The 19,922-nt window shown below is 54.6% G+C and overlaps 10 non-coding genes across 10 annotated transcripts; all 10 read right to left on the bottom strand.

Annotated features, from left to right (window-relative positions):
* Positions 1–1,547: 1,547 nt before the first annotated feature.
* Positions 1,548–1,639, bottom strand: LOC130707798 (small nucleolar RNA SNORD116). The gene has a single exon (XR_009007828.1). It is a non-coding gene; the product is annotated as a small nucleolar RNA SNORD116 (small nucleolar RNA).
* A 2,408-nt stretch (positions 1,640–4,047) lies between these two features.
* On the bottom strand, positions 4,048–4,139 carry LOC130707918 (small nucleolar RNA SNORD116). Its single transcript, XR_009007947.1, has one exon. It is a non-coding gene; the product is annotated as a small nucleolar RNA SNORD116 (small nucleolar RNA).
* A 388-nt stretch (positions 4,140–4,527) lies between these two features.
* Positions 4,528–4,620, bottom strand: LOC130707989 (small nucleolar RNA SNORD116). Its single transcript, XR_009008018.1, has one exon. It is a non-coding gene; the product is annotated as a small nucleolar RNA SNORD116 (small nucleolar RNA).
* A 2,447-nt stretch (positions 4,621–7,067) lies between these two features.
* Positions 7,068–7,159, bottom strand: LOC130707797 (small nucleolar RNA SNORD116). The gene has a single exon (XR_009007827.1). It is a non-coding gene; the product is annotated as a small nucleolar RNA SNORD116 (small nucleolar RNA).
* Positions 7,160–9,568: 2,409 nt separating this feature from the next.
* Positions 9,569–9,660, bottom strand: LOC130707930 (small nucleolar RNA SNORD116). The gene has a single exon (XR_009007960.1). It is a non-coding gene; the product is annotated as a small nucleolar RNA SNORD116 (small nucleolar RNA).
* Positions 9,661–10,048: 388 nt separating this feature from the next.
* LOC130707988 (small nucleolar RNA SNORD116) lies at positions 10,049–10,141 on the bottom strand. The gene has a single exon (XR_009008017.1). It is a non-coding gene; the product is annotated as a small nucleolar RNA SNORD116 (small nucleolar RNA).
* Positions 10,142–12,588: 2,447 nt separating this feature from the next.
* Positions 12,589–12,680, bottom strand: LOC130707796 (small nucleolar RNA SNORD116). Its single transcript, XR_009007826.1, has one exon. It is a non-coding gene; the product is annotated as a small nucleolar RNA SNORD116 (small nucleolar RNA).
* A 2,409-nt stretch (positions 12,681–15,089) lies between these two features.
* On the bottom strand, positions 15,090–15,181 carry LOC130707961 (small nucleolar RNA SNORD116). Its single transcript, XR_009007991.1, has one exon. It is a non-coding gene; the product is annotated as a small nucleolar RNA SNORD116 (small nucleolar RNA).
* Positions 15,182–15,569: 388 nt separating this feature from the next.
* On the bottom strand, positions 15,570–15,662 carry LOC130707987 (small nucleolar RNA SNORD116). The gene has a single exon (XR_009008016.1). It is a non-coding gene; the product is annotated as a small nucleolar RNA SNORD116 (small nucleolar RNA).
* A 2,447-nt stretch (positions 15,663–18,109) lies between these two features.
* On the bottom strand, positions 18,110–18,201 carry LOC130707795 (small nucleolar RNA SNORD116). Its single transcript, XR_009007825.1, has one exon. It is a non-coding gene; the product is annotated as a small nucleolar RNA SNORD116 (small nucleolar RNA).
* Positions 18,202–19,922: the final 1,721 nt, after the last annotated feature.

Genomic DNA, 19,922 nt, shown 5'->3' with positions numbered 1-19,922 from the left:
GGTGACAAAACGCACCAGAGGAACTCCTGGACTGAACAATGGAGATTCACCTGCAGCCATACTTCCTGGCCTGCTGCCAAGACTGGCAACCTACCCTTGGCCCACACACAAAGCTAATGGCATGGGAATCATTCTGACGCCCAATGTGGCGGGGCAAACCCTTGCAGCAATTGTGTAACTTGCAGTGGTGTCTGGTACTTTCACACTCTGGGCCCATCAGTGACGTGACATTGGGGAAACCCTGGGGCCCAGGTCCTCTACAAGCCACTTGTTACCCACAGCCATGCAACGACAGAACCCAGACAACAGCCTAGACACTTGAACTGGTATGACTTGTCTCCCCTTTGGCCAGGCTCGCCGGATACCACAGTCTCGGTGTACCAGCGGTGGCAGGAAAAATGACACCCACACCACACATCCTCTCCTGCCCTTAAACCTGTAGCCTTTCCTTGGCAGCCGACTCCCTTGTCTCTGCATGGTTGCGCCCAATGACCTCCGGGTACAGCTCCAATCCTCAGGGAACGCTATGAGGGCCAGGTATAGAAACGATGCTTGGCTGTCCTCAGGAACACCTTCACATCTTCAACACAGGGGGAACGTGGCCAGACAGGGACAAAACACCCCAAGGCCTCCAAATCGGCCCCCATGAGAAGACACCATACTGTGCCATGAAGGCAACCATTCACTGGCACAAGGACCCGCCATGAAGCAAATCGACCAAGGAGAGGAAAGAGGCGGGACAGTCCACAACTGTGCTCCCGTATTCCCTCCCTACACGTGCCTCCAGATGCTCCTGAGGGAATCCCAAATGTGTTCTGGGAACCCCATGGCCACCGTCGATGTATCCACCCACCAATAAACCGGTGGGCTTAGCCAGCCATCTCACGTGTCTCTTTCACACGCCTTGCCTTACTCTCTCTCCACCAGGATCCCAACGTGTCACGGCAAGATGCCAGAGCCACCCCTCACCAAAGAAGCTTGCCGTGACCAAGTCTGACTAAGGCATTTTTCAGCCCCTTCACACAGCACGCACAAGCAGGACACAACCTGAGGAGGAGCCATCAGATTGGCCAAACTCCCAGGAACAGTGACCCATTTGATTTCTCCCCTCATCAGGAGAAACCTAAACTGCATCTGGTCTCCCACGCAGAACATGACAAAGAAGCCTGCCCTAGGCCTGGAATCCTCTTCTGACCCTGAGCCTACAAACGTCAGTTTCTTTGAGGCCACAAGGCAATGACCAGCAGGTGGGGGCAGCCTGTAGAAAACAAGTGCAGGCGGCAGAACCATCAATGGCTCATGCTTCCTCTCCTACCTGCATCCTAAACCGTGGCAGGGGACAGCAGTCCTGGCTAGATCAAGGAACCCAGAGACGGCACGCTGTCCCAAGCCTTCCCACCTGCATTGGCATCCCAGGCTCCTTTCCCAATGGCTCTTCTCCCCATGAGATGACCACAACCCTCAACTTGAACAACGTGGCTGTGGACACCCACGACCGCAAATGCAACGTGAACCTCTCCCTACTTTCCTTTTGGGAGCCACGTGCTGGACCTCAGTTCCAACGAGGAGACGGTAGGGATTTCTCACTCATTTTGTTCAGATTTCCAAGGAATGCATTTGTGGGAGTCATCATCGATCCAAGCACATGCTCGAACGGTGGACATGCAAAGTTGCAGATTCCACCACGGGACGGCCAGCGAGCTGAATCATATCAGCGTACAGAAGTGGCCAGAGCCGAGCCATGGGTCAGGAAATGCAGCCAGTTCTCAGGGCATCAAAGCTCGTGTTCCCCGAGAAAAGACCAGAAGGTGAGGGTGTAGCCCCGGTGCACACGTTCCTGTCGCCAAACCTTTAGGTTTAGCAAAGAAGTGTCGCTTACCGCAACAAGGGTTAAAGCAGGATCCTCATGGAATGCACGCCAACACCCCTCCGAGACTCCTTCGCCTGGCCTCGCCTTGCCACACCGTCCTCACTTCAACGGGTATCAGGGATTATACGGATGGCCCCAGGCTGCTGCTGGCATTCCTTCCCTGGCATTCCACCTGGCTCGGGGTGAGAGAACACACACATGCTTGAGGAGGGTGCCCGTGCGCACCGAGGGAAAGGGCGATACCACCCAGCGATGTGTGTTCTATCTCTCCTCAACATTTCATTTGCTGTCCATCTTGCCTGTGTGTCCACAGCCAAACGTGAAAGCATTGTGTCACAGGTGCCTTCAGAGCGTGCGGCCATCAGGACAAAGAGTGCCGCTGACCAAGAACCCCCTGTTCTCGGACCATGAAATTCCTCTCCTGAGCCATCTGCCCTCCATCACAGCAAAAGGATGTCTTCCTGTTCCCCTGAGACACCCTCAGGACAACAGGGCCCCCTCAGCCTAAGAGCAAGTGCCCTCTATGGGAACAAACACGCCTTTGGCACTTATGATTAAACACAGTGGACATGCTCTCAAGGGGAGAGGTCTTCCATAAGGGAAGGGCCCTTGGCCGAATATGACGTCCTCCATCAAAAGCGGCGCGTAGGGACCCATGAAAAAGGGCACCTGAGGAACCCCTGGACTGATCAAGGGAGACTCACCAGCAGGTATACTTCCTCATCTCCTGCCAAGTCAGAGGAACTTCCCTAGGAACGCAACCAAAGCTAATGGCAAGGGAGCCATTCCAATGCCCAAAGTGGCGGGCCAAACCCTTGCAGCAATGGGTAACTTACTGTAGCACCTTGCACATTTGCATTCTTCCCTTCAAGGACAAGACCTTGGAGAAACCATGAGACCCAGGTCCTCCAGAACCAACGTGTCACCCACAGCCGTGCAATGAGAGAACGCATCCAACATCCTGCACCCTTGAACCGGCGTGACTTCTCTGGCTTGAAGCCATGCACGCTGGAGATCACAGGCTCACAGCAGCAGAAGGTGGCAGGACAAAATGACCCCGGCAGCACACATTCACTCCAGCCCTTAAACCTGTAGCGTTTCCTTGGCAGCCAACTCCCTTCTTTCTGCATGGTTGGGCCCAAAGACCTCTGGGAAGAGCGCCAAACCTCAGGGAATGCTATGCCGACCTGGTATAGCAGTGACGCTGGGCTGTCCTAAGGAACACCTTAACATCCTCAACATAGGGGCAATGAGGCCACACAGGGACAAAACATCCCAACGGCTCCAAATCGGTCCCAGTGAGAAGACACCATCCTGTGCCGTGAAGGCACCATTCGCTGGAACAAGGATCCGCCGTGAAGCAATTGAGAAAGGAGAGGAAAAGGTTGGCATGGTCCACGAATGTGCACCTGTATTCCTTCTCTACACGGGACTCCAAATGCTCCTGAAGATATCCCAAAAGAGTTCCGGGAACCCTATGTCCACCCACCATCTATCCACCCAACAGTAAGCCTGTGGGCTTAGCCAACACTCTCACGTGTATTTCCCGCTCGCCTTGCCTTCCTCTCTCCACCAGGATCCAAACGAATCCACCCCTCACCTAAGTAGCTTGATATCCCCTGGATTTGCCTAAGGCATTTTCCAACCTCTCCACACACAACACACAAGCAGGACACAACCCAAGGAGGCGCCATCAGCGTCGCCCAAATCCCGGGGACAGTGGCCCATTTCATTTCCCCCGACCATCAGGGCAAACCTAAACTATATCCCACCTCCCAAGCTGAACAGGACATAGAGGCCTGGCCTGGCCAGGACTCCTTCTCTGACCCTGAGTGCAGAGACTTCTGTTTCCTTGCGGGAACAAGGCAACGGCCTGAGCTTGAGGGTGGCCTGTAGATCTCAATGGCAAGCCAGAGGAGTACCAGTGGCTCACGCTTCCTTTCGCACCCGCACGCTGACCACGGCAGGGGATAGCAGTTCTGGCTAGACTCAGGTGCCCAGAGACGTCAAGTTGTCCTTAGCCCTCCCATGTAGATGGACATCCCAGGCTCCTTTCCACATGGCTCTTTCTGCACGAGGAGCCCGCCACCCTCAACTTGAACAATGTTGCTGCGCACGCCCACAGTAGCAAATGCAACATGGACCTCTTCCTAATTTTCCTTTAGGAGCCACGTGCTGGATCTCAGTTAGGATGAGAAGACGGTAGGTATTGCTCATTCATTTTGTTTAGATTTCCAAGGAATGCATTTATGGGAGTCATCACTGATCCACGCTCCTGCTCAAAGGCTGGACATGCAAAGTCGCGGACTGTCAGCAAGCTCAATCCTCTCAGCAGTAGGGAGCGGCCAGACTCGAGCCACGGGGCAGGAAGTGCACCCAAGTCTCAGGGCATCGGAGCTCGGCTGCCCCAGGAAGAGCTCAGAATGTGACGGTGTAGTCTCGCGGCACAAGTCTCCGTGGCCAAACATCTATGTTTATTCAAAGAAGTGCCGTTTACCCCCACAAGGTTTCTACCAGGAACCTTGTCCAGCCAGAGGCGATGCCCTTCGATCACACAGAAATCTATTGGCATTGGAGATATTCCAATGCCCAAACTGGCAGGGCAAACCCTTGTAGCAACTGGGTTACTTGCCCTGGCGCCTTGTATTTTCGCCCCCGGGCCCGTCAGTGACATGACCGCGGAGAAACCTGAGACCCATTCATTTGTTCAGAGTTCCAAGCAGTGCATTTATGGGAGTCATCATCAATCCACCTGCTCAAAGGCTGCACGTTCAAAGTCGCAGGCTCCACCACGGGGCAGCCACCGATCTCAAGCATGTCAGCAGTCAGGAGTGGCCAGAGCCGACCCAATGGGCTGCAAATGGATCTAAGGATCATGGCATCATATCTGGGGTGCCCCTGGAAGAGCCAAGAAGGTGAGGGTGTAGTCTCAGTGCACAAGTCCCCGTGGCCAAACATCTAGGTTTCTGCAAAGAAATTCCGCTCACCACCACAAGGTTGCTACTAGGATACTAAAGGACTTCACGCCAAAACCACTCTGACACTCTTTCGCCTCGCCTTGCCTCACCTTGCCACAGTGTCCTCACCTCGCCAGGTGTCACGGACTATACAGAGGGCCACATGCTGCTGCAGGTGTTTGTTCCCTGGCACTCCACCACCTGCCTCAGGGTGACAGAACAAAGGGATGTTTGAGAAAAGTGAAGGGGCACACAGAGGCAAAGGGTGATACCGCCCAGCGATGTGCACTATATCTCCCCTCAACATTTAATTTGCAGCCCATCATGTCTGTGTGTCCACAGCCAAACGTGAATGCATCGTGGCACAGATGCCTTCAGAGCACACGGGCATCAGCACAAAGAGCAGGGCCGTCCATCAACCCCCTGGTATGGGCCTTGAACTTCCCCGCCTGAGCCACCTCCCCGCCGACACAGCATAGGGATGTCATCCTGAACCGCTGAGACACCCTCAGGGGAACTGGGATTACTCAGCGGAAGAGCCACTGCCCTCTGGAGAACCAAACCAATCCTGGTGCATACGCTTCCACACAATGGACTCACCCTCAAGGGGAAATGTGATCCCTGAGATCTTCCACAAGGGAACGGCCCTTGGCCAAATGGGACGACCTCCAACAAAAGCAGCTTGTAGGGACCGGTGACAAAACGCACCAGAGGAACTCCTGGACTGAACAATGGAGATTCACCTGCAGCCATACTTCCTGGCCTGCTGCCAAGACTGGCAACCTACCCTTGGCCCACACACAAAGCTAATGGCATGGGAATCATTCTGACGCCCAATGTGGCGGGGCAAACCCTTGCAGCAATTGTGTAACTTGCAGTGGTGTCTGGTACTTTCACACTCTGGGCCCATCAGTGACGTGACATTGGGGAAACCCTGGGGCCCAGGTCCTCTACAAGCCACTTGTTACCCACAGCCATGCAACGACAGAACCCAGACAACAGCCTAGACACTTGAACTGGTATGACTTGTCTCCCCTTTGGCCAGGCTCGCCGGATACCACAGTCTCGGTGTACCAGCGGTGGCAGGAAATATGACACCCACACCACACATCCTCTCCTGCCCTTAAACCTGTAGCCTTTCCTTGGCAGCCGACTCCCTTGTCTCTGCATGGTTGCGCCCAATGACCTCCGGGTACAGCTCCAATCCTCAGGGAACGCTATGAGGGCCAGGTATAGAAACGATGCTTGGCTGTCCTCAGGAACACCTTCACATCTTCAACACAGGGGGAACGTGGCCAGACAGGGACAAAACACCCCAAGGCCTCCAAATCGGCCCCCATGAGAAGACACCATACTGTGCCATGAAGGCAACCATTCACTGGCACAAGGACCCGCCATGAAGCAAATCGACCAAGGAGAGGAAAGAGGCGGGACAGTCCACAACTGTGCTCCCGTATTCCCTCCCTACACGTGCCTCCAGATGCTCCTGAGGGAATCCCAAATGTGTTCTGGGAACCCCATGGCCACCGTCGATGTATCCACCCACCAATAAACCGGTGGGCTTAGCCAGCCATCTCACGTGTCTCTTTCACACGCCTTGCCTTACTCTCTCTCCACCAGGATCCCAACGTGTCACGGCAAGATGCCAGAGCCACCCCTCACCAAAGAAGCTTGCCGTGACCAAGTCTGACTAAGGCATTTTTCAGCCCCTTCACACAGCACGCACAAGCAGGACACAACCTGAGGAGGAGCCATCAGATTGGCCAAACTCCCAGGAACAGTGACCCATTTGATTTCTCCCCTCATCAGGAGAAACCTAAACTGCATCTGGTCTCCCACGCAGAACATGACAAAGAAGCCTGCCCTAGGCCTGGAATCCTCTTCTGACCCTGAGCCTACAAACGTCAGTTTCTTTGAGGCCACAAGGCAATGACCAGCAGGTGGGGGCAGCCTGTAGAAAACAAGTGCAGGCGGCAGAACCATCAATGGCTCATGCTTCCTCTCCTACCTGCATCCTAAACCGTGGCAGGGGACAGCAGTCCTGGCTAGATCAAGGAACCCAGAGACGGCACGCTGTCCCAAGCCTTCCCACCTGCATTGGCATCCCAGGCTCCTTTCCCAATGGCTCTTCTCCCCATGAGATGACCACAACCCTCAACTTGAACAACGTGGCTGTGGACACCCACGACCGCAAATGCAACGTGAACCTCTCCCTACTTTCCTTTTGGGAGCCACGTGCTGGACCTCAGTTCCAACGAGGAGACGGTAGGGATTTCTCACTCATTTTGTTCAGATTTCCAAGGAATGCATTTGTGGGAGTCATCATCGATCCAAGCACATGCTCGAACGGTGGACATGCAAAGTTGCAGATTCCACCACGGGACGGCCAGCGAGCTGAATCATATCAGCGTACAGAAGTGGCCAGAGCCGAGCCATGGGTCAGGAAATGCAGCCAGTTCTCAGGGCATCAAAGCTCGTGTTCCCCGAGAAAAGACCAGAAGGTGAGGGTGTAGCCCCGGTGCACACGTTCCTGTCGCCAAACCTTTAGGTTTAGCAAAGAAGTGTCGCTTACCGCAACAAGGGTTAAAGCAGGATCCTCATGGAATGCACGCCAACACCCCTCCGAGACTCCTTCGCCTGGCCTCGCCTTGCCACACCGTCCTCACTTCAACGGGTATCAGGGATTATACGGATGGCCCCAGGCTGCTGCTGGCATTCCTTCCCTGGCATTCCACCTGGCTCGGGGTGAGAGAACACACACATGCTTGAGGAGGGTGCCCGTGCGCACCGAGGGAAAGGGCGATACCACCCAGCGATGTGTGTTCTATCTCTCCTCAACATTTCATTTGCTGTCCATCTTGCCTGTGTGTCCACAGCCAAACGTGAAAGCATTGTGTCACAGGTGCCTTCAGAGCGTGCGGCCATCAGGACAAAGAGTGCCGCTGACCAAGAACCCCCTGTTCTCGGACCATGAAATTCCTCTCCTGAGCCATCTGCCCTCCATCACAGCAAAAGGATGTCTTCCTGTTCCCCTGAGACACCCTCAGGACAACAGGGCCCCCTCAGCCTAAGAGCAAGTGCCCTCTATGGGAACAAACACGCCTTTGGCACTTATGATTAAACACAGTGGACATGCTCTCAAGGGGAGAGGTCTTCCATAAGGGAAGGGCCCTTGGCCGAATATGACGTCCACCATCAAAAGCGGCGCGTAGGGACCCATGAAAAAGGGCACCTGAGGAACCCCTGGACTGATCAAGGGAGACTCACCAGCAGGTATACTTCCTCATCTCCTGCGAAGTCAGAGGAACTTCCCTAGGAACGCAACCAAAGCTAATGGCAAGGGAGCCATTCCAATGCCCAAAGTGGCGGGCCAAACCCTTGCAGCAATGGGTAACTTACTGTAGCACCTTGCACATTTGCATTCTTCCCTTCAAGGACAAGACCTTGGAGAAACCATGAGACCCAGGTCCTCCAGAACCAACGTGTCACCCACAGCCGTGCAATGAGAGAATGCATCCAACATCCTGCACCCTTGAACCGGCGTGACTTCTCTGGCTTGAAGCCATGCACGCTGGAGATCACAGGCTCACAGCACCAGAAGGTGGCAGGACAAAATGACCCCGGCAGCACACATTCACTCCAGCCCTTAAACCTGTAGCGTTTCCTTGGCAGCCAACTCCCTTCTTTCTGCATGGTTGGGCCCAAAGACCTCCGGGAAGAGCGCCAAACCTCAGGGAATGCTATGCCGACCTGGTATAGCAAGGACGCTGGGCTGTCCTAAGGAACACCTTAACATCCTCAACATAGGGGCAATGAGGCCACACAGGGACAAAACATCCCAACGGCTCCAAATCGGTCCCAGTGAGAAGACACCATTCTGTGCCGTGAAGGCACCATTCGCTGGAACAAGGATCCGCCGTGAAGCACATTGAGAAAGGAGAGGAAAAGGTTGGCATGGTCCACGAATGTGCACCTGTATTCCTTCGCTACACGGGACTCCAAATGCTCCTGAAGATATCCCAAAAGAGTTCCGGGAACCCTATGTCCACCGACCATCTATCCACCCAACAGTAAGCCTGTGGGCTTAGCCAACACTCTCACGTGTATTTCCCGCTCGCCTTGCCTTCCTCTCTCCACCAGGATCCAAACGAATCCACCCCTCACCTAAGTAGCTTGATATCCCCTGGATTTGCCTAAGGCATTTTCCAACCTCTCCCCACACAACACACAAGCAGGACACAACCCAAGGAGGCGCCATCAGCGTCGCCCAAATCCCGGGGACAGTGGCCCATTTCATTTCCCCCGACCATCAGGGCAAACCTAAACTATATCCCACCTCCCAAGCTGAACAGGACATAGAGGCCTGGCCTGGCCAGGACTCCTTCTCTGACCCTGAGTGCAGAGACTTCTGTTTCCTTGCGGGAACAAGGCAACGGCCTGAGCTTGAGGGTGGCCTGTAGATCTCAATGGCAAGCCAGAGGAGTACCAGTGGCTCACGCTTCCTTTCGCACCTGCACGCTGACCGCGGCAGGGGATAGCAGTTCTGGCTAGACTCAGGTGCCCAGAGACGTCAAGTTGTCCTTAGCCCTCCCATGTAGATGGACATCCCAGGCTCCTTTCCACATGGCTCTTTCTGCACGAGAAGCCCGCCACCCTCAACTTGAACAATGTTGCTGCGCACGCCCACAGTAGCAAATGCAACATGGACCTCTTCCTAATTTTCCTTTGGGAGCCACGTGCTGGATATCAGTTAGGATGAGAAGACGGTAGGTATTGCTCATTCATTTTGTTTAGATTTCCAAGGAATGCATTTATGGGAGTCATCACTGATCCACGCTCCTGCTCAAAGGCTGGACATGCAAAGTCGCGGACTGTCAGCAATCTCAATCCTCTCAGCAGTAGGGAGCGGCCAGACTCGAGCCACGGGGCAGGAAGTGCACCCAAGTCTCAGGGCATCGGAGCTCGGGTGCCCCAGGAAGAGCACAGAATGTGACGGTGTAGTCGCGCGGCACAAGTCTCCGTGGCCAAACATCTATGTTTCTTCAAAGAAGTTCCGTTTACCCCCACAAGGTTTCTACCAGGAACCTTGTCGAGCCAGAGGCGATGCCCTTCGATCACACAGAAAGCTATTGGCATTGGAGATATTCCAATGCCCAAACTGGCAGGGCAAACCCTTGCAGCAACTGGGTTACTTGCCCTGGCGCCTTCTATTTTCGCCCCCGGGCCCGTCAGTGACATGACCGCGGAGAAACCTGAGACCCATTCATTTGTTCAGAGTTCCAAGCAGTGCATTTATGGGAGTCATCATCAATCCACCTGCTCAAAGGCTGCACGTTCAAAGTCGCAGGCTCCACCACGGGGCAGCCACCGATCTCAAGCATGTCAGCAGTCAGGAGCGGCCAGAGCCGACCCACGGGGCTGCAAATGGATCTAAGGATCATGGCATCATATCTGGGGTGCCCCTGGAAGAGCCAAGAAGGTGAGGGTGTAGTCTCAGTGCACAAGTCCCCGTGGCCAAACATCTAGGTTTCTGCAAAGAAATTCCGCTCACCACCACAAGGTTCCTACTAGGATACTAAAGGACTTCACGCCAAAACCACTCTGACACTCTTTCGCCTCACCTTGCCTCACCTTGCCACACTGTCCTCACCTCCCTAGGTGTCACGGAGTATACAGAGGGCCACATGCTGCTGCAGGTGTTTGTTCCCTGGCACTCCACCACCTGCCTCAGGGTGACAGAACACAGGGATGTTTGAGAAAAGTGAAGGGGTGCACAGAGGCAAAGGGTGATACCGCCCAGCGATGTGCACTATATCTCCCCTCAACATTTAATTTGCAGCCCATCATGTCTGTGTGTCCACAGCCAAACGTGAATGCATCGTGGCACAGATGCCTTCAGAGCACACGGGCATCAGCACAAAGAGCAGGGCCGTCCATCAACCCCCTGGTATGGGCCTTGAACTTCCCCGCCTGAGCCACCTCCCCGCCGACACAGCATAGGGATGTCATCCTGAACCGCTGAGACACCCTCAGGGGAACTGGGATTACTCAGCGGAAGAGCCACTGCCCTCTGGAGAACCAAACCAATCCTGGTGCATACGCTTCCACACAATGGACTCACCCTCAAGGGGAAATGTGATCCCTGAGATCTTCCACAAGGGAACGGCCCTTGGCCAAATGGGACGACCTCCAACAAAAGCAGCTTGTAGGGACCGGTGACAAAACGCACCAGAGGAACTCCTGGACTGAACAATGGAGATTCACCTGCAGCCATACTTCCTGGCCTGCTGCCAAGACTGGCAACCTACCCTTGGCCCACACACAAAGCTAATGGCATGGGAATCATTCTGACGCCCAATGTGGCGGGGCAAACCCTTGCAGCAATTGTGTAACTTGCAGTGGTGTCTGGTACTTTCACACTCTGGGCCCATCAGTGACGTGACATTGGGGAAACCCTGGGGCCCAGGTCCTCTACAAGCCACTTGTTACCCACAGCCATGCAACGACAGAACCCAGACAACAGCCTAGACACTTGAACTGGTATGACTTGTCTCCCCTTTGGCCAGGCTCGCCGGATACCACAGTCTCGGTGTACCAGCGGTGGCAGGAAAAATGACACCCACACCACACATCCTCTCCTGCCCTTAAACCTGTAGCCTTTCCTTGGCAGCCGACTCCCTTGTCTCTGCATGGTTGCGCCCAATGACCTCCGGGTACAGCTCCAATCCTCAGGGAACGCTATGAGGGCCAGGTATAGAAACGATGCTTGGCTGTCCTCAGGAACACCTTCACATCTTCAACACAGGGGGAACGTGGCCAGACAGGGACAAAACACCCCAAGGCCTCCAAATCGGCCCCCATGAGAAGACACCATACTGTGCCATGAAGGCAACCATTCACTGGCACAAGGACCCGCCATGAAGCAAATCGACCAAGGAGAGGAAAGAGGCGGGACAGTCCACAACTGTGCTCCCGTATTCCCTCCCTACACGTGCCTCCAGATGCTCCTGAGGGAATCCCAAATGTGTTCTGGGAACCCCATGGCCACCGTCGATGTATCCACCCACCAATAAACCGGTGGGCTTAGCCAGCCATCTCACGTGTCTCTTTCACACGCCTTGCCTTACTCTCTCTCCACCAGGATCCCAACGTGTCACGGCAAGATGCCAGAGCCACCCCTCACCAAAGAAGCTTGCCGTGACCAAGTCTGACTAAGGCATTTTTCAGCCCCTTCACACAGCACGCACAAGCAGGACACAACCTGAGGAGGAGCCATCAGATTGGCCAAACTCCCAGGAACAGTGACCCATTTGATTTCTCCCCTCATCAGGAGAAACCTAAACTGCATCTGGTCTCCCACGCAGAACATGACAAAGAAGCCTGCCCTAGGCCTGGAATCCTCTTCTGACCCTGAGCCTACAAACGTCAGTTTCTTTGAGGCCACAAGGCAATGACCAGCAGGTGGGGGCAGCCTGTAGAAAACAAGTGCAGGCGGCAGAACCATCAATGGCTCATGCTTCCTCTCCTACCTGCATCCTAAACCGTGGCAGGGGACAGCAGTCCTGGCTAGATCAAGGAACCCAGAGACGGCACGCTGTCCCAAGCCTTCCCACCTGCATTGGCATCCCAGGCTCCTTTCCCAATGGCTCTTCTCCCCATGAGATGACCACAACCCTCAACTTGAACAACGTGGCTGTGGACACCCACGACCGCAAATGCAACGTGAACCTCTCCCTACTTTCCTTTTGGGAGCCACGTGCTGGACCTCAGTTCCAACGAGGAGACGGTAGGGATTTCTCACTCATTTTGTTCAGATTTCCAAGGAATGCATTTGTGGGAGTCATCATCGATCCAAGCACATGCTCGAACGGTGGACATGCAAAGTTGCAGATTCCACCACGGGACGGCCAGCGAGCTGAATCATATCAGCGTACAGAAGTGGCCAGAGCCGAGCCATGGGTCAGGAAATGCAGCCAGTTCTCAGGGCATCAAAGCTCGTGTTCCCCGAGAAAAGACCAGAAGGTGAGGGTGTAGCCCCGGTGCACACGTTCCTGTCGCCAAACCTTTAGGTTTAGCAAAGAAGTGTCGCTTACCGCAACAAGGGTTAAAGCAGGATCCTCATGGAATGCACGCCAACACCCCTCCGAGACTCCTTCGCCTGGCCTCGCCTTGCCACACCGTCCTCACTTCAACGGGTATCAGGGATTATACGGATGGCCCCAGGCTGCTGCTGGCATTCCTTCCCTGGCATTCCACCTGGCTCGGGGTGAGAGAACACACACATGCTTGAGGAGGGTGCACGTGCGCACCGAGGGAAAGGGCGAAACCACCCAGCGATGTGTGTTCTATCTCTCCTCAACATTTCATTTGCTGTCCATCTTGCCTGTGTGTCCACAGCCAAACGTGAAAGCATTGTGTCACAGGTGCCTTCAGAGCGTGCGGCCATCAGGACAAAGAGTGCCGCTGACCAAGAACCCCCTGTTCTCGGACCATGAAATTCCTCTCCTGAGCCATCTGCCCTCCATCACAGCAAAAGGATGTCTTCCTGTTCCCCTGAGACACCCTCAGGACAACAGGGCCCCCTCAGCCTAAGAGCAAGTGCCCTCTATGGGAACAAACACGCCTTTGGCACTTATGATTAAACACAGTGGACATGCTCTCAAGGGGAGAGGTCTTCCATAAGGGAAGGGCCCTTGGCCGAATATGACGTCCTCCATCAAAAGCGGCGCGTAGGGACCCATGAAAAAGGGCACCTGAGGAACCCCTGGACTGATCAAGGGAGACTCACCAGCAGGTATACTTCCTCATCTCCTGCGAAGTCAGAGGAACTTCCCTAGGAACGCAACCAAAGCTAATGGCAAGGGAGCCATTCCAATGCCCAAAGTGGCGGGCCAAACCCTTGCAGCAATGGGTAACTTACTGTAGCACCTTGCACATTTGCATTCTTCCCTTCAAGGACAAGACCTTGGAGAAACCATGAGACCCAGGTCCTCCAGAACCAACGTGTCACCCACAGCCGTGCAATGAGAGAACGCATCCAACATCCTGCACCCTTGAACCGGCGTGACTTCTCTGGCTTGAAGCCATGCACGCTGGAGATCACAGGCTCACAGCACCAGAAGGTGGCAGGACAAAATGACCCCGGCAGCACACATTCACTCCAGCCCTTAAACCTGTAGCGTTTCCTTGGCAGCCAACTCCCTTCTTTCTGCATGGTTGGGCCCAAAGACCTCCGGGAAGAGCGCCAAACCTCAGGGAATGCTATGCCGACCTGGTATAGCAAGGACGCTGGGCTGTCCTAAGGAACACCTTAACATCCTCAACATAGGGGCAATGAGGCCACACAGGGACAAAACATCCCAACGGCTCCAAATCGGTCCCAGTGAGAAGACACCATCCTGTGCCGTGAAGGCACCATTCGCTGGAACAAGGATCCGCCGTGAAGCACATTGAGAAAGGAGAGGAAAAGGTTGGCATGGTCCACGAATGTGCACCTGTATTCCTTCTCTACACGGGACTCCAAATGCTCCTGAAGATATCCCAAAAGAGTTCCGGGAACCCTATGTCCACCGACCATCTATCCACCCAACAGTAAGCCTGTGGGCTTAGCCAACACTCTCACGTGTATTTCCCGCTCGCCTTGCCTTCCTCTCTCCACCAGGATCCAAACGAATCCACCCCTCACCTAAGTAGCTTGATATCCCCTGGATTTGCCTAAGGCATTTTCCAACCTCTCCCCACACAACACACAAGCAGGACACAACCCAAGGAGGCGCCATCAGCGTCGCCCAAATCCCGGGGACAGTGGCCCATTTCATTTCCCCCGACCATCAGGGCAAACCTAAACTATATCCCACCTCCCAAGCTGAACAGGACATAGAGGCCTGGCCTGGCCAGGACTCCTTCTCTGACCCTGAGTGCAGAGACTTCTGTTTCCTTGCGGGAACAAGGCAACGGCCTGAGCTTGAGGGTGGCCTGTAGATCTCAATGGCAAGCCAGAGGAGTACCAGTGGCTCACGCTTCCTTTCGCACCTGCACGCTGACCGCGGCAGGGGATAGCAGTTCTGGCTAGACTCAGGTGCCCAGAGACGTCAAGTTGTCCTTAGCCCTCCCATGTAGATGGACATCCCAGGCTCCTTTCCACATGGCTCTTTCTGCACGAGAAGCCCGCCACCCTCAACTTGAACAATGTTGCTGCGCACGCCCACAGTAGCAAATGCAACATGGACCTCTTCCTAATTTTCCTTTGGGAGCCACGTGCTGGATATCAGTTAGGATGAGAAGACGGTAGGTATTGCTCATTCATTTTGTTTAAATTTCCAAGGAATGCATTTATGGGAGTTATCACTGATCCACGCTCCTGCTCAAAGGATGGACATGCAAAGTCGCGGACTGTCAGCAATCTCAATCCTCTCAGCAGTAGGGAGCGGCCAGACTCGAGCCACGGGGCAGGAAGTGCACCCAAGTCTCAGGGCATCGGAGCTCGGGTGCCCCAGGAAGAGCACAGAATGTGACGGTGTAGTCGCGCGGCACAAGTCTCCGTGGCCAAACATCTATGTTTCTTCAAAGAAGTTCCGTTTACCCCCACAAGGTTTCTACCAGGAACCTTGTCGAGCCAGAGGCGATGCCCTTCGATCACACAGAAAGCTATTGGCATTGGAGATATTCCAATGCCCAAACTGGCAGGGCAAACCCTTGCAGCAACTGGGTTACTTGCCCTGGCGCCTTCTATTTTCGCCCCCGGGCCCGTCAGTGACATGACCGCGGAGAAACCTGAGACCCATTCATTTGTTCAGAGTTCCAAGCAGTGCATTTATGGGAGTCATCATCAATCCACCTGCTCAAAGGCTGCACGTTCAAAGTCGCAGGCTCCACCACGGGGCAGCCACCGATCTCAAGCATGTCAGCAGTCAGGAGCGGCCAGAGCCGACCCACGGGGCTGCAAATGGATCTAAGGATCATGGCATCATATCTGGGGTGCCCCTGGAAGAGCCAAGAAGGTGAGGGTGTAGTCTCAGTGCACAAGTCCCCGTGGCCAAACATCTAGGTTTCTGCAAAGAAATTCCGCTCACCACCACAAGGTTGCTACTAGGATACTAAAGGACTTCACGCCAAAACCACTCTGACACTCTTTCGCCTCACCTTGCCTCACCTTGCCACACTGTCCTCACCTCCCTAGGTGTCACGGAGTATACAGAGGGCCACATGCTGCTGCAGGTGTTTGTTCCCTGGCACTCCACCACCTGCCTCAGGGTGACAGAACACAGGGATGTTTGAGAAAAGTGAAGGGGCGCACAGAGGCAAAGGGTGATACCGCCCAGCGATGTGCACTATATCTCCCCTCAACATTTAATTTGCAGCCCATCATGTCTGTGTGTCCACAGCCAAACGTGAATGCATCGTGGCACAGATGCCTTCAGAGCACACGGGCATCAGCACAAAGAGCAGGGCCGTCCATCAACCCCCTGGTATGGGCCTTGAACTTCCCCGCCTGAGCCACCTCCCCGCCGACACAGCATAGGGATGTCATCCTGAACCGCTGAGACACCCTCAGGGGAACTGGGATTACTCAGCGGAAGAGCCACTGCCCTCTGGACCACCAAACCAATCCTGGTGCATAGGCTTCCACACAATGGACTCACCCTCAAGGGGAAATGTGATCCCTGAGATCTTCCACAAGGGAACGGCCCTTGGCCAAATGGGACGACCTCCAACAAAAGCAGCTTGTAGGGACCGGTGACAAAACGCACCAGAGGAACTCCTGGACTGAACAATGGAGATTCACCTGCAGCCATACTTCCTGGCCTGCTGCCAAGACTGGCAACCTACCCTTGGCCCACACACAAAGCTAATGGCATGGGAATCATTCCGACGCCCAATGTGGCGGGGCAAACCCTTGCAGCAATTGTGTAACTTGCAGTGGTGTCTGGTAGTTTCACACTCTGGGCCCATCAGTGACGTGACATTGGGGAAACCCTGGGGCCCAGGTCCTCTACAAGCCACTTGTTACCCACAGCCATGCAACGACAGAACCCAGACAACAGCCTAGACACTTGAACTGGTATGACTTGTCTCCCCTTTGGCCAGGCTCGCCGGATACCACAGTTTCGGTGTACCAGCGGTGGCAGGAAAAATGACACCCACACCACACATCCTCTCCTGCCCTTAAACCTGTAGCCTTTCCTTGGCAGCCGACTCCCTTGTTTCTGCATGGTTGCGCCCAATGACCTCCGGGTACAGCTCCAATCCTCAGGGAACGCTATGAGGGCCAGGTATAGAAACGATGCTTGGCTGTCCTCAGGAACACCTTCACATCTTCAACACAGGGGGAACGTGGCCAGACAGGGACAAAACACCCCAAGGCCTCCAAATCGGCCCCCATGAGAAGACACCATACTGTGCCATGAAGGCAACCATTCACTGGCACAAGGACCCGCCATGAAGCAAATCGACCAAGGAGAGGAAAGAGGCGGGACAGTCCACAACTGTGCTCCCGTATTCCCTCCCTACACGTGCCTCCAGATGCTCCTGAGGGAATCCCAAATGTGTTCTGGGAACCCCATGGCCACCGTCGATGTATCCACCCACCAATAAACCGGTGGGCTTAGCCAGCCATCTCACGTGTCTCTTTCACACGCCTTGCCTTACTCTCTCTCCACCAGGATCCCAACGTGTCACGGCAAGATGCCAGAGCCACCCCTCACCAAAGAAGCTTGCCGTGACCAAGTCTGACTAAGGCATTTTTCAGCCCCTTCACACAGCACGCACAAGCAGGACACAACCTGAGGAGGAGCCATCAGATTGGCCAAACTCCCAGGAACAGTGACCCATTTGATTTCTCCCCTCATCAGGAGAAACCTAAACTGCATCTGGTCTCCCACGCAGAACATGACAAAGAAGCCTGCCCTAGGCCTGGAATCCTCTTCTGACCCTGAGCCTACAAACGTCAGTTTCTTTGAGGCCACAAGGCAATGACCAGCAGGTGGGGGCAGCCTGTAGAAAACAAGTGCAGGCGGCAGAACCATCAATGGCTCATGCTTCCTCTCCTACCTGCATCCTAAACCGTGGCAGGGGACAGCAGTCCTGGCTAGATCAAGGAACCCAGAGACGGCACGCTGTCCCAAGCCTTCCCACCTGCATTGGCATCCCAGGCTCCTTTCCCAATGGCTCTTCTCCCCATGAGATGACCACAACCCTCAACTTGAACAACGTGGCTGTGGACACCCACGACCGCAAATGCAACGTGAACCTCTCCCTACTTTCCTTTTGGGAGCCACGTGCTGGACCTCAGTTCCAACGAGGAGACGGTAGGGATTTCTCACTCATTTTGTTCAGATTTCCAAGGAATGCATTTGTGGGAGTCATCATCGATCCAAGCACATGCTCGAACGGTGGACATGCAAAGTTGCAGATTCCACCACGGGACGGCCAGCGAGCTGAATCATATCAGCGTACAGAAGTGGCCAGAGCCGAGCCATGGGTCAGGAAATGCAGCCAGTTCTCAGGGCATCAAAGCTCGTGTTCCCCGAGAAAAGACCAGAAGGTGAGGGTGTAGCCCCGGTGCACACGTTCCTGTCGCCAAACCTTTAGGTTTAGCAAAGAAGTGTCGCTTACCGCAACAAGGGTTAAAGCAGGATCCTCATGGAATGCACGCCAACACCCCTCCGAGACTCCTTCGCCTGGCCTCGCCTTGCCACACCGTCCTCACTTCAACGGGTATCAGGGATTATACGGATGGCCCCAGGCTGCTGCTGGCATTCCTTCCCTGGCATTCCACCTGGCTCGGGGTGAGAGAACACACACATGCTTGAGGAGGGTGCCCGTGCGCACCGAGGGAAAGGGCGATACCACCCAGCGATGTGTGTTCTATCTCTCCTCAACATTTCATTTGCTGTCCATCTTGCCTGTGTGTCCACAGCCAAACGTGAAAGCATTGTGTCACAGGTGCCTTCAGAGTGTGCGGCCATCAGGACAAAGAGTGCCGCTGACCAAGAACCCCCTGTTCTCGGACCATGAAATTCCTCTCCTGAGCCATCTGCCCTCCATCACAGCAAAAGGATGTCTTCCTGTTCCCCTGAGACACCCTCAGGACAACAGGGCCCCCTCAGCCTAAGAGCAAGTGCCCTCTATGGGAACAAACACGCCTTTGGCACTTATGATTAAACACAGTGGACATGCTCTCAAGGGGAGAGGTCTTCCATAAGGGAAGGGCCCTTGGCCGAATATGACGTCCTCCATCAAAAGCGGCGCGTAGGGACCCATGAAAAAGGGCACCTGAGGAACCCCTGGACTGATCAAGGGAGACTCACCAGCAGGTATACTTCCTCATCTCCTGCGAAGTCAGAGGAACTTCCCTAGGAACGCAACCAAAGCTAATGGCAAGGGAGCCATTCCAATGCCCAAAGTGGCGGGCCAAACCCTTGCAGCAATGGGTAACTTACTGTAGCACCTTGCACATTTGCATTCTTCCCTTCAAGGACAAGACCTTGGAGAAACCATGAGACCCAGGTCCTCCAGAACCAACGTGTCACCCACAGCCGTGCAATGAGAGAACGCATCCAACATCCTGCACCCTTGAACCGGCGTGACTTCTCTGGCTTGAAGCCATGCACGCTGGAGATCACAGGCTCACAGCACCAGAAGGTGGCAGGACAAAATGACCCCGGCAGCACACATTCACTCCAGCCCTTAAACCTGTAGCGTTTCCTTGGCAGCCAACTCCCTTCTTTCTGCATGGTTGGGCCCAAAGACCTCCGGGAAGAGCGCCAAACCTCAGGGAATGCTATGCCGACCTGGTATAGCAAGGACGCTGGGCTGTCCTAAGGAACACCTTAACATCCTCAACATAGGGGCAATGAGGCCACACAGGGACAAAACATCCCAACGGCTCCAAATCGGTCCCAGTGAGAAGACACCATCCTGTGCCGTGAAGGCACCATTCGCTGGAACAAGGATCCGCCGTGAAGCACATTGAGAAAGGAGAGGAAAAGGTTGGCATGGTCCACGAATGTGCACCTGTATTCCTTCTCTACACGGGACTCCAAATGCTCCTGAAGATATCCCAAAAGAGTTCCGGGAACCCTATGTCCACCGAC

Source organism: Balaenoptera acutorostrata, chromosome 3 (assembly GCF_949987535.1).
Source record: "Balaenoptera acutorostrata chromosome 3, mBalAcu1.1, whole genome shotgun sequence".
Taxonomy (NCBI): domain Eukaryota; kingdom Metazoa; phylum Chordata; class Mammalia; order Artiodactyla; family Balaenopteridae; genus Balaenoptera; species Balaenoptera acutorostrata.
This window is presented reverse-complemented; position numbering and strand designations above follow the sequence as displayed.